Source organism: Trachemys scripta, chromosome 10, assembly GCF_013100865.1.
Source record: "Trachemys scripta elegans isolate TJP31775 chromosome 10, CAS_Tse_1.0, whole genome shotgun sequence".
Taxonomy (NCBI): Eukaryota; Metazoa; Chordata; order Testudines; family Emydidae; genus Trachemys; species Trachemys scripta.
In genome coordinates this window covers 62,566,315-62,580,629 of record NC_048307.1, presented here as the reverse complement: position 1 = coordinate 62,580,629, position 14,315 = coordinate 62,566,315, and the positions used below count along the sequence as shown (strand labels likewise).

Here is a 14,315-nt window from a genome sequence, read left to right as displayed (position 1 = left end):
AAAAACCCAACCAACTTATAAACTTTTTATCTGTTGAAACCCCGCAAGCAAGCGGACAGGAGCATGAATTAAGGGGTCTGAGTGTAATAAGGCCATTATTTATGAATCCGGATAAATTACTTCTGATAGTTTGATGCATTTGAACTCTACTCCCGACTCTTCACTGTTAGGGCTTAGTTCCACCACTAAAATAATATCACAGCTTTATTGCCATTGCTGTACTAAGAAAAAGTCTGGGGCTTCTTTGTTCTCAGCCCCATCGAGACAAGAACTAGAAAATCGAAGGTTTCAAACCAAAGTGACTCGACAGTCACTTAGAATATTCCTATATTTTTAAAGAAACCTGTGATCTATCAATGGAAACTAATGATATGGTAAACATCTAAGGTTATCTCTAGGAGTGGAGAATGAAAGCATTAGTCCAGCTAGCAAAATCAGTTGAACTTTGTTACTATAGGCCTAAGCACAAGGTGGACGTTTTCTGAATAAAAGCTGATCTTACATCTACTCTAATGTTAATTTTTAAAATGTTTTAAAGGGAAGCTAGAGGGTTGGGCTGTTTGTTTAATTTCTACAATATGTTTTGATCATCCTCGGTTGGAGAATGAACAGTTAAGCAGACCTGAGTGTTTAGAAGTGAAAGTACAAATTCACAGACTGTAGAAATGTCTAAACTGTCTCACACTGAGTGTAGTTTATTGGCAGATTATTCACTCAACAAAAATCGACCCATATGCAAATCAAACGTTAATTTCATTCCAAATCCTGTCCGGTTGCATTAGGCTTTCATTAGTAAATTCCGGTTTATGCTGCCAGTTCTTTACGAATAATACTTGCTGAAAACGTGTTTGATTTTTGTTTCCAAACTAGACGTGGCGTTTTGTATTTGAAAAGACTCTTTTAAAAGTTATTTTAACCACACAGAAGCAGCAAAGGGCACACAATATGTGCTCCCATGTAACAGAAGACAGAGTGCCCGGGGGTCAGATCCAACAATTTTATTCGCAGGTTGGAAAATTCTAAATTACTAATATAATTGGGTCGGAAGCTACCAGCACACACGTTTTTCCCCAAAAAAGTTAATTCTCATAGGAGTTGGATTCAGCAAGAAAGACTGTTGCCCAGCGACACAAATAAGGTTTATCTGGTAAACAAGTAGCCTTCTTTAAACAAAGAAAAAAAAAACCGATAAGAGAGACTGCCTCTGAAACCACAGTTCACCATCACAAAGTTTCACCTCCAAGCTTCTGTGTTCGAAACAAATTATCCCCTTGTCTCTGATCAAAGGAATCATATTGCAACAACTATGCGCTTATTCCTAGGGTGGGAAGAGCATAACATGTAAAGAAGGTGATGAGTGCTTGTACAGCAAAATACATTTTCTATCGTGCTTTTGAAATTTCTAGTTGGACTGATTTCTTACTTCTCTTGTGCAGTTTTTTTTTGTTCGTTCTTTATTATTTGTTATCAGTGCTATGAATACTGTTAATATTACCCTTACTATTAAGATTAGCTAATAATAGTAGAGTTACTGAAATTAACTTTAGTTCGTGACAGATCGTTCCAAACTCCTTCATATAAAGGAAAAGTTTTAACTTGTGGCATTCAGGCAATAAAGGGTTAAAGCCAAGGCTAAAGAACTGAGTCGTTCAAATTAGCTTCTATTAAGCTACCGCTGTCTGGTTCTGATTCTGCATTTGTGTTGAAATAGTCCCTTCCCTCCATGGAAGAGAGCTAGGTTTGCTAATAACCGAATACATTTCTCAGGTTAATGTATCCCCCCACAACTGAAAGTCCGGAAAAGACTGGAAATGAAGCCCACGCAAGGGTGACTTGTGCAAAGTGCTGCCCACTTTGCACAGATCTTTCATTTTAACTTATTAACCCGGGGAAGCTTTAAGGTCAAAAAGGCAAATATTCATTACAATATTTTTCAGTGCTGGGCCCCATCCTGCACTTCTTACCGACTGGTTTCATTGGGAGTTTGGCTGTGGAGGGGCTGCAAGTTAAGGCCCATGAAATAAAAGACATATTAGGTCTTTCTTTTGGGGAGGGCTGGTGGGTGGGGACCGAAGCAAACTGTCTGGCACCAGCCTTTTGAACTCTGTACTTGGTTTATTTGCTGTTTGATATGCCAATGACAACAGTCAGCCGCGTACAGCGAATAATCTCGTTTGGTTGAAAACACCGTTTTACATTTTGTTTTGTGAGCATTGCAATGGAAAAGATGTCGGAGCTCCTTGAGTCAAAATAAATACAGACGCCAACCTATTTCCAAGTTTGAAAGAGGAGGAAAAAAACAACAACCCTGAGACTAAAGTTTAATTTTGCGGCTTCCGCTGTCCATTGACAGAGCGAGTGTGTTTCATTCTCCGGAGCAGCCCTGGACCCTAGTAGCTGCGTTGCTAATTTGACGAGGTCAAATTTGAAGCATTCCAAGATGAAAAGTCGGAGATATTTGGGGGGTCAGATCGGTTCGATTAATCCGGCAGCACGATCTGGCCCGAAGTAGCATTCCCACTGAGAAAAATCATATGGAAAAAATATCCCTGGGCACATTCAGATCTTCTGTAGTTAAGCAACATTTCCCTATTTTTGATACGCCCTAGACAGGAGTTAGGACCAGATCCTCGCAGAGCTGAACACCTTTTCCCATTGAATTGAATGGCAACTGAGGGAACTCGGCAGCTTACAGCATCACGGTTTTCTTCAGTCACCATCTACATTACCACGTCTAGTGAAGGAGGGAAAGTAAATTCACTCATATCTATTTAAAGTATTATAATAACGCCCAGGACTTTATTACACACAATCTAACCCGGAAATGTGATCTAGATTTAACTCTACTTCACTGATTTCTCTCTCACACACAAACGTTTCTATCACATGACATGAAATGTATCTTTCTTCAAGTATTACAATACAGACCATCTCTGAGTGAATATAGATGTATGTATGCAAATATACATACACTCCTGGACTGTCATACAATAGAGATCAATATCACTTTAATGAATACTGTTAATCTGTTTGATCATTTAGGGAAGGAGGGCGTTAAAAATCCTCTGCTTGTTAAAAGGTGATGCTCCCTCAGATCCTTAAAGAAATAACAAATCCCTGTCCCCAAAAAATGGAACGAAAGAAAGATTGGATTGTACAAGAAAGCAAGAGAGAAACACGTGCCGTTTTAGAACCTCCATTAATCAATTCGGGCATAGGTGCATTTTAATCAGTTGGAGGCTGCACAGTAGCTGCATTTGATTATAATAAGTTTCTGTGTTGATGAGATGCTTGTTAGTTACATGTATGAGCGAATGTGATCACTCACCTTTTCCCGTTTATATTAGGAGACTGACAATTTGTAAACTGTTCTGAGAACTAATTATAGGAATAGGAATTATTCACTGAAAATGTTACGTTCCATGCCTTTCCTAACGCGGTTCATAAAACTCCATTATATATGGTATATTGATGGTATGATATATTTGCAGGGTCATATATATATATTTGACCCTGCAAATATATATATATATATATTTGACCCTGCAAATATATATATATATATATATATTCTATGAAAAATAGCTGTCAAATGTAAGCAATATTAATGAAAAATCCTTTGGTAATTAGCAATTTATAAAAACTACATAATCTAGGAGAAAGCAGGCTTGTTTCCAAAAACAAATCACAGCAGATAATGCAGAGATCGCTTAATTCCTACAAAAATCAATGTTGAAATTAGATTTATTGGCTACATACATTGTTAAAAATGACAAAGTGCTGCCTTTTATTTTCATAAAAACGCAGAAGATTAAAAATCATTTAACACAGAATCCAACTACTTTAATTTGACCATATGCATCAAAAAATCAACTTTTATGAGAAAACACTACATTGTATTTTCGTAATAAGAATACAAACAATGTTTTTAAAGGAAATTAACATATTAGGGTTTGCTTTAGGAGTCCAAAATCCTTGTTCACTAATGCATGTAAATAAAAAAGAGCTTGATTTTCACCTTTGTAAACATTTGGAAACATTGAACATTGCACCGCCCATAATAACAACTAGGACTCCTTATAGTTCTTCCCCACAGTAAATTGCTTTTGTTTTATTTTTAGAGAAATATTCAAACATATTACATCAAATGAATCGACATTAGATCTTAAATTCTCTTTAAGTAAGATGGCAGGAAGGTCTGACATTTCAACTGAGGAACGGGAGAGCGGTGCCTATGAAGTGTGTACCCTGGCATTCAAACATTTGGTTTCATTGTATTTCTTGGTATTGGGTTCAACGGTACGGAATATATGAGAAACAAACTATTTGCCTCAGAAACGATATCCTCGAGGCCCATCTACAAACGCGATCAATTCATTGGAGTAATGGCACCATACTTCTGGCAAGCAGGCTTGACATGAATATTTGTGTTTTCCTAATGGCCGTTCGGACGTCTCAGTAAAACAGGCGATGCATTCTGCACTGATAGCAGCGATTGTACCAAGGATCTGTATATGCACATGGAGAATGGCTTTAACAACAATGAGGGTAATCAATGCACAGTATTTAGGAAGCTGCGATCGTTTTCAATGGACGTTTATAAGTTAATATGATTTCAAACCTAGTTACATTTACACGTATACATATATATGTACCAAGACAAACCGTAATCAACCTCTCACTATGTGTGCGAGCAGTAAAATGTGTGTGTCTATGCACACATACTGGGTATGCACGTGTACTCATGATATAAGATGTGTGGTATATGGTATACGTAATATAGACCCGTATTTGCAAGTAATGTTTGTGTAGATGTGCATTGTATACATGCACACTTTTACTCATAATATTTTTATAGAGAATCTTTATATAAGTATAAGATAAATGTTGGTAGGTTTTGTTTTATTTGTCTCTTCTTCTCTATAAGACACATTTGAGTTTACATTTAAAAAAAACAACAATAGAAACCAGTTTTACACTTTCAATATATTAACTAATTACACTGAATAATAATGTCTTTATCCCATTTCGAGGACAATTAATACAACAAAAATATTGTAATTACATGAGACATTGTAATTGTAATAAAGCCCAAAACACTATTAGACTATTTACAATGTGTATGTGTTTTGATGCCTTGCTGTATGTGTAATATATCTGTACAGCGTGAATGTGTAAAATAGATACTGTGTGTCTGCATACCACTTCTCCTATCAGCTTTCCCATTACATACAAATGATGAGTAGCAAAATCCAGGCCCCTGAACTCCTCCACTAAACAAGGAAATAACTGTTGGTGAGGTGCCTTTATTAATGAAAAGGCAAATATTGGTCAATGAGCTGTCTCTGAGCACAGAGCCCTCTCCCCCTCCAGCCCTGTCCTGGGGTCGCGCGGTCTCTGCTGATGCCCTGCAAAGTGTGCTGCTGTTTTCTGGAGGGATTTATAACAAGGGAGCGGGGGTAAGAGGAGAGGGGGCTTTTTACATCTCACGTGCTGCTCTCTCCCTAGGCAGAAGCAGCATCAGCATCCCTGCAACTCAGCGCTCTACAATTGCTCACTTTCCCAGAGCTCATCCTAAATCCTCACAGTGTCCTTCCTGGGAAGCCTGAGTATTATTTGTTTGTATTTGCAAAGCCCATTGCAGGGCACATAGTCGCCCACCGAAGGCTGCGTAGACAAGTTTATTTGCATAGAAGGTGCTTGGGAGTTATGTACACCAGGGAGCCATCCTGTGGTCTGTACTCAAGAAAGCACCCCTTGACTTTGGGGTCCAGTCCTACAATCCTTACTCAGGAAAGATATCGTCAAACGTCCTGACTTCAACGAGAGTTTTGCCTGAGTGAGGAATGATGGATCTGGCCTCAGGTTTAGCACCACAGTCACAGTGTCTGCTCTGCACTCGGCCAGAGCCACTGATTTTTCTGGATATGCAGGTCTTAAATCCAGATGTCTGCCTATGGACACATCCTGCGCTGCTTTACCGCCTAGCCTGCCAGACATTTCACTCCTGACTGGGCTTGTACGTTTGGGGAAATCTCTTATGAAATACTGTAGGACAAATTATTTCACACGTCATTTCCGCTCTGGTAACCCATCTAAAAGTTTAGAAAAGAAGTTAAGAGCAGCTTCCAATAAAATCACCTTTCTTCGATAAAATTTAGCTAGCTCATCAATAAGGGAAATTTAAAAAAATGTGTAATATATGCATGTGTGTGTTTGATATTTTATATACAGTAACTTTATTTAATACATGTATAAGTCTGTCTAAATACAACGAGATCAGAAGTAGTAAGATTGTCAATAAAATTCTCTGTATCAAATGAGCAATAATTTGTTGTGGTTACATGTTGGGTAATGAAAGATGTTAGCAGGATCAATAAAAATGAAAACACTTTTACTTACATCTTGAGTTACTGTTTTAAGAAGTCAGCTGTGGTGACTCAACAAACCAGAGAAAGATATACAACCATCAAATGTCTTCAAATAAAATCAAAATGAAAATCTGTCACACTGGGATCATTTCTTATCGTACCAGTACTTGCCTTTTTCATAGAATAATTTGAGGACTAATTTGATTTCACCCGAATTCTATTAATAAAATAATTCGACAGAAAAATACTGCTCTCAAAGGGAATAATTCTGTCAGTTTGGTTTGTTGTTTTTTTTTCAAAAGAGGAAAACTATATGTTATTTTCGGTAAAGGTCAAATAGTAAGTGGTGGCCCAAGGCAAAGGAAGATTTTATAAGGACCGAAAACAGGTAAATATCTTCGTACTATCTTAAACGCCTTTCCTTAACGGTAGCTGATGAATCAAATATCTACCTCTCCTGGACATTTATTTATGCATACATGTACATAGCAAACATATGCTTAGGATTTACATAGCTAGTTTATATAATTTATTATCTTATCCTGAAACTATTTAAGAATCGATTTGCCTTGGTCTATAGTATTATTGTTATTTTTGTCCAAATAAAATAAAGAAGTGCTCATTATTAGCAGAAAATTATCTGGATCGATTTTAAAATTTAGCAAAGAACAAAACACTAATCTTTTGGAGCATTCAGAATCCATATTTAACAAACCCGGTGGTGTTTTTTTCTAAGATCGAGACCTTTTTCTTTCCTAACTGCAAAATGCTGCCGCATTAATAATATTTGACAAGAGGGAATTGTTCATACCTAAAAAAAAAAAAAAAAAAAAAAAAAGACCTTTAAAATGACACATGGCTGCATCTGAAAATAGCTAATAAATCTGCCGTTCCTGATAGTCTAGTCAAATCTCACTTTTCTATCTAGATAGAGCTATATAAAGATATATATGAGGAGAATTTGAGAAACCCAGGTTTGTAGCCAGCAGATTCATTCGGGGATCCATTAGAAGAGACAGAACTGAACTTCAAGAAACACACGAAAGAAATTTTTCTCCAGACCGAATCTCGCCCTCTGTATATATTGCGCGCGCACCCACTCAGCATTACTGCTCTCCACAGGAGACTGGTACAGTGCAGTATATATGATCTATTCTCTCTCTCTTGCTAATTTCGACCGTCAGGAGAGAAATGCGAGTTGCAGAGAAAGGATGCTGGCTGCCTCCGCGCTGCAGTGCTAGAGCTTGCAGGCTCTCTGAGCTCATGACGCTACTGCTGACCTCTACCGAGCTTTAAACCTTGTTTGCATGTCCACTAAACTCAGCTGGGTGCCAAATGTCACCGGCCCCCTTTCACTAACCCTCCTGATCACCACAGGCTGCAGCTTTTCCCAAAGTCTTTCCCCTCTCCCCCTCCATGCTCTGGTTAGATATGCTTACCCCCGTGATCCGTGGCACATTAGCAGATTTCATGGCAAGTTGCCTTTTTGACATCCGAGGCAGGTTCGCATCCTAGATTTGCCCCCTAGGAGAAAAAAAATACCCCTATCTGCATAATTTCAAATGAGAACGAGAAAAAAACAAACAAAAAACAATCGTGGTTGCCACGCCAGTCCCGTTCAAAAACATAAAGCACAAAACCCCCACAAGATGTGGTTGAGACCGTTTATTGGACCAATTTAAAAGCAAAAATTACAGCCAGAGTTATACGTTCTTCATCAGCCCAATATACATGAGACACACAGACAGCAATTTGTTTATTTCCTAGGTCTGCAGGAGCTGAGTTGCAAGCAGATTTTTTTGTGTCTAGTGGGGGGGACAAAGTCCCATCCCCCCGCTTCAAAATAGCCTCAGTTTGTGGTCTAGGTCAAAAATCTCTCCAGCGCCCTTTGCTCCATCTTTAAGTCCAGGCAAGGATCAATTCTCTCCCTTACGTTCCCAGTCATAAACAAGCAGCTTTCAGCTAAATCTTTAAAGGTTAAAAAAATAATCATCATCAAAGGCTTTTCTTCTTCTTTGCTTGTTGGACAGCGCTTTTTGGTCAGTCTAGCCTTGCATTTAGGGATGCTACTTGCATTTGAATAGCTGGCTGGCTTGTTATGGATCTGGGAGGCTATGAAAGGGAATCAGTATGCAAATTGTTTCAGTTACAATCGAAAGGTTCGATCTGAAGTAGCTGCCTAACGGAAGTTGATGTCAGCTATCTGTGCATTAGGCTGCATTTGCCTCCTTCATGTGGGCCTTCCCTCTCTCTCTGCTTGTGTACTGGTTTCTCAGTCAGTAATTAAAACACACACACAAATCAGTGTCTACTGCATATCACATCGCTGCCTTTCGCTGGCTGCGGGGTGGGGGAATGTATCGCCATTCTGGTCGGGTGATTATTATGCAGCAGGTGTTAGTGGAGCAGTGAAATAAAACATTTATGAATGGTTTAGTGCTTACAGTATAAGACGGTGGGGGTGGGGGGTTGCCTAGTGCTGATCATACAATGCAGGCTGCAAATCAATACCCCTTTCACAGTAATCCCAGTAATTGTAGGACTCACCGTTTTTATTTTAAAGGGATAGGAGTCTTTACCATGGTCGGTGAAGGCCAGTTTTGCCTAGATAGCTAGATAGATATAGATTTCTGACAAGGAAACATTTATTGTATCTCTAATATGCTAGTTACATATTTTTGCATATCGCTCAACTCCTATGAAGGGAACTTTCACCCTCCTTGTAACTACAGCCCTCATGGTCTTTGTCAGGACCTCAACCCTTTCACTTCTCTTTAGTGCAGCCCGGCCAAGCCTTTCCAATGGACTCTGGGGCAGGCTCTCTGCCAGCGGATGGACATTGTACAAACTGCCCCTTTGTGAAGGCGAGAACCCTACTGCAGGTAATTGTAATTATTCAACTCAATTCCCTGCTTCTTGCCACAGAACAGGGTTTCATTCTTCATCCCCAAAGCCCAGAGCGTGGGCCTGAAATGGATTCCTAATGCTGTTACCTGCTGCTCCCGGGGACTTGATCCCTGCCAGCTCCCTCCAGCAAAACCAGACCTCAGGTTTCAGTGCAGCGGGAAGATGCCCAATAGATGCAGGTGCCCATGGGGAAGGGTGTTTATAGCACATGGATTTCCCTAGTCACTAGCCATTAGAAGGTTTCTCGTGGTGTCACCCAAAGTCCAACAAAGCCAGCTCCAAGGGGCTCTTTATGCTCCCAACTTGGCTTAGCTACCAGATACACTGCAAGCTAAAGCTATCCCAGAACACGTTAACCCCACAACATCCTCCCCTTATCCCCCAATTAATCGGATAGCTGATTTCCCAAGAGTCTCTGCTCGCCACAAGGGAAATAGCCGAAATGATGCAAGAGCACAGATAATAAAAAGCCAACGTGGTAGGTAGGGCAACAGCCACACACCTACTCAATTACCGGGGTGGGGGTGGGGGGAAGAGAGAGAGGAAAAAAGCCGGATAAAAGATAACATCTCACAACATTGGCATGGCCAGGCCTTGCGCTTCTGGAGACCGCCAGGGGTGGTTGCTCTGCCGTGTTCTGGGACCAGTGAGGTTTTCTGTGTGGTACCCACATTGGGCTGGTGTGATGGGAAACTGGAGAAGGGTTAGCTTTGCAAGAACCAGCTCCTCTAGTCTGTTACAACCCCCCCGCCCATCGTCCAGCTGCAGACAGCCTCCTCGCTGCACAGAGGAGAGGTTGGCCTGTGGATTCTTCCATGGCAAGCCCCCCAGCTTCAGACGAGTGATGGGGTTTTTTGGGGTGGGGGAGCAGCGGAGGGAAGCAAGTGGGAAGGGGATAATAATGAGGGTGGGAGGGCAGCTCATCAAGGGTGTGGGAAGGTGGACAAAGGGACCATTTGCAGGTGCCTCCGCTTGGCCCGATTCGACCCCGGGCACAGCCGCTGGGGTGCAGCACAAAGGAGTCGGGCGGTCGGCAGGGAACTGCCCGAGGCAGGGGCCAGTGGAGGATGGCCAGCGGCACCCAGTGAGCCGGGCAGACGGAAGCGCCCGCGCAGAGGGAGGCTGGGGGCGGGAGGGGACACGCGTGGGTGTGCGGGGAGCGGGGCCCACCCCCGGCTCCGGCGCTCCCCGCCCTCTCCGGCGCCGCGGCCCCAAGCTGACCATCTGTCATTCAATTAAGCTCCCAGGCAGCTGACGGGGGAGCCGGGGGTCAGTGACCCCAGGACAAAACGTCCTGCTGCCGGGGGAGGGGGAGAGGTTCAGCTGGGACAAGATGTGCGCTGGGGCGGCGCCGGGCGCGGCCGGGGACCTGCGGCTGCCGGCGCAGCAGGGCGAAGGGCACCGGTCATTAGCGCTCGGGTTTCAGCTCCGGGGCCGGACCCGCCTGCTGCCGGGGGGATTCCACCCGCAACGCCCCGGAACCCCCAACAGGGAGAGGGGAGACGCCGCCAGAGCCAGCTCCCCGGCTCCAGCGGGCACGTGGCCGAGGCCGAGCTGGCTGGGAAGTGGCGGCCCCCAGAGCCGGGCACGGAGCCTCCCAGACCAGCCTGTGTGAAACAAACGGGGGATCTGCGCCCCCTGCTCTTCTCCCCACGCAGGGAGCCGGTCTGGCCTTGGAGCGGACGCCCCGAGCCCCGGCTGACAACAGCGCCCCGGTGACCCAGACCAGCCAGGACTCCTCCGGCTCTCTGCGTTGGGCCAGGCCTGGCCCCAGCTGGAGGCTGAACTAACGCCTTGTAGTGCCCAGAGCGGCCTGGCAAATGGCCTGCAGGAGAAAGCAGTATCTTTAAAGAAGATCAAAATAAAAACTTGACCGCAGGTTCCTAAGACATCCAGTCACCCTGTATTGACCCTGCCCTGTGTTTTCTACAGGCACTTCCCGCTATTTTTTTTTTGTCATTTACAATCAGACCAGAACAAATTGATGAATTGAGCGTTCACTATGCTAATTTAGACATTATAAATATTTAACTAACGTGCCTAATAGCCAGCCGGAGACGGCCCCCTTTCCCCTTGGCACTTCTCCTAATCTAAAGTAAATGCTTTCCCCAGAACAGGCTAGGGTGACACTAGCACTTCCTTCGCTAACAGAGCCCTGACTGCTCCAAAGAGTGGGAGCAGTGTCCTGTTTGCCTGGACTAAGAGGTTACGAAGACTCCCCATTCCTGAGATGCTAACAGCCTACCTTAAATTAAGGGCAAAGGATAGCTTAAAGTAACACTAAAGTTATAATGTTAACAATCAGAGAAAGGCAGGAGATCTAAAAGTTAACCTGGACTTAAAAGGTACGAATGTTATCAGTCTCATAGACTCAGACACTTTAAGGACAGAAAGAAGAACAGGAGTACTTGTGGCACCTTAGAGACTAACAAATTTATTAGAGCATAAGCTTTCGTGGACTACAGCCCACTTCTTTTTGCGGATACAGACTAACACGGCTGCTACTCTGAAACCTGTCATTATTTAAGGACAGAATGAACCATCCTGATCATCCAGTCTGACCTCCTGCACCTGTCAGGCCACTGAACCTCACCCACCCACTCCTGTAATAGGCATAACCTCTGGCTCAGTTATTGACGTCCTCAAATCCTGCTTTAAAGCCTTGCACAGTTGTTCACACTCTGTATTGTGCAACATACGTGGTAACGCGGTGAGATTTTAGAAAGTTGGGAACCCAGTTCTCACTGACTTTCAATGGGAGTTAGGTGCATAATGCCCTTAGGTGCTTTTGAAAATCACACACAGAGGGACATAGCAGCTGCTAGAGCCTGGAAACTGCAGTAGAGACCCTGGAGCAGCTGCACAGCTGTTCTGTGTGCTGGGTGGTAGGAAAGATTTGGTTCCCCCCAACCCCTTACATAAGTTCTCCAGGCAAACCCTGTTTCCCCAGGCTTTGCAGGGTGGGTGTCTGCCATATGCAGGAATTTGGCACTTATCTTTTAAGTGACAGCATGACTGTAAATTAGGAGGACGATAAAACTACCACCATTTTAGGAGACAAGATGAATGAGGTTTATTGGACCAACTTCTGTTGGTGAGAGAGACAAGCTTTCAAGCTTACACAGAGCTCTAATATCCTGGGACCAACATAGTGACAACAACACTGCAAACACTATTTTAGGAGGACAGATTACTATTATTAAGTGGCGATCACACAAATCAAAAGTTCTGATGCATTTTATTTATTTGTATTTTTTTCCGGTTAGTTTTAGACGTTAGAGCTGCAGCATATAATGGATCACATCATTCTTTGCTGTTATGCAGTTTTAGTATTTTAAAGGGCTTGATCGGTGTGGAAAGCAGGGTGTTTGGTTGCTACACTCTCATAAGAGACACCTTAGAAGCCTGTTGAAGCAACTTAAAATGTTACTTGCCTACTGTGTGAATTATCATGGTGCATTAAGCTACTCAGCTGGTTTATGTATGTGACCTGTGATTTTTAAAGAATTCATATGGCAGCTGAGCCACTCACACTAAGCAGCTATTCACAGAAAACTGCCATTCAGTTTACTAGCCCTGTTAATTCATTAATGTGAAGATTACAGCATCTACTATTTATTCTTACACTGCTATCTCCAACCCGCTAGGTAAACACCTGATGGTGGCTTATCTATCTCTTTCCAAATTTCCCCTCAAAACAGGATGGCTTCTGAATCTGTCATATGGACAGGACACAGAGGCATGATATACGGTTCTGAACCAGGGGTACGTGTTCCCCTGGGGGGTACTCAGAGGTCTTCCACGGGGTACATCAACTCATCTAGATATTTGCCTAGTTTTACAATAGGCTACTTAAAAAGCCCTAGCCAAGTCAGTACAAACTAAAATTTCATACAGACAATGACTTGTTTATACTGCTCTATATACATTACACTGAAATGTAAGTCCAATATTTATATTCCAATTGATTTACTTTATAATTATAAGGTAAAATGAGAACGTAAGCAATTTTGCAGTAATAGTGTGCTGTGACACTTGTATTTTTATGTCTGATTTTGTAAACAAGTAGTTTTTAAGTGAGGTGAAACTGTGGGTACGCAAGATAAATCAGACATCTGAAAGGGGTACAGTAGACTGGAAAGGCTGAGAGCTCCTGCAATAAAACATCAACACAGTATTATTTGTTTACTTGGTGCCTCTGCCAACAGCCTGATTCTAAGGGGCCCTAAGGCAAAACCACCATTCAGTTGTTCAGAAGATCCAAGGACACAAACATATATAGAATCATAGTGTGAGAGGTATGTCAGGAAAGTATGGAGATAGGGGTGGCCATTATCTGAAGATGCAAACACACACAAATCAAACCCTATGTTTAAAGTAAATTAACAAATAGAATTTAAGTACTGTAATCAAACAGTGAAAATCAATGCATTTTCTCCCAGGGATTTAGAAATGGAAGGTATATTACAGGTTACTTACTCTTGGGCCTGAGTCTGTTCTCCTTTGCATTGCTGTAAATGAGGAGTAACTCCACGAATGTCAACAGAGTTACACTTATGTGTGTGAGAGAAGAATCAGGCCCTTTGTATGGCCTTAGAACGCAGAGCACAAAGAGAACAAATACTGCAAAGGAGATGTAAAACATTAGCTAGTTAGCAATATGATCAGATATTGGACTATCAGCAAAAGTTAATCCCAGTCACATGATCTATCTTAAATTCGTTGTCATAAAATCCATCATTATTCAATAGCCATGGAAATCAAATTCTACCCACTTCTGTGGACTATGGAGCAGGAATCTTTTAAACAATTTCTGTTTACCACAACAGACAGGATATTGATCATTATTTTTGAGACCCTGCAGATAAATGTTTGTGAACATGAACTGGGTACTGGCTTTGCTACATCCACCTTTCAAAAGGGAAAAACATAAACAACTTTTCAAGTAGTTTTTTGTTCTTTTATATTTTAAAGAGTATTTATTGTTTTTCAAAGATAAACAGTGAAAGAAAATATGTAATATATTTTGTGTGTATA

General features: G+C 42.1%; 1 long non-coding RNA gene across 1 annotated transcript; it reads right to left on the bottom strand.

Moving 5' to 3' along the window:
• Positions 1-2,115: 2,115 nt before the first annotated feature.
• On the bottom strand, positions 2,116-13,884 carry LOC117884538. Its single transcript, XR_004647581.1, has 3 exons — positions 13,758-13,884; positions 7,811-7,895; positions 2,116-4,508 (listed from the first exon to the last, which is right to left on the bottom strand). It is a non-coding gene; the product is annotated as an uncharacterized LOC117884538 (long non-coding RNA).
• Positions 13,885-14,315: the final 431 nt, after the last annotated feature.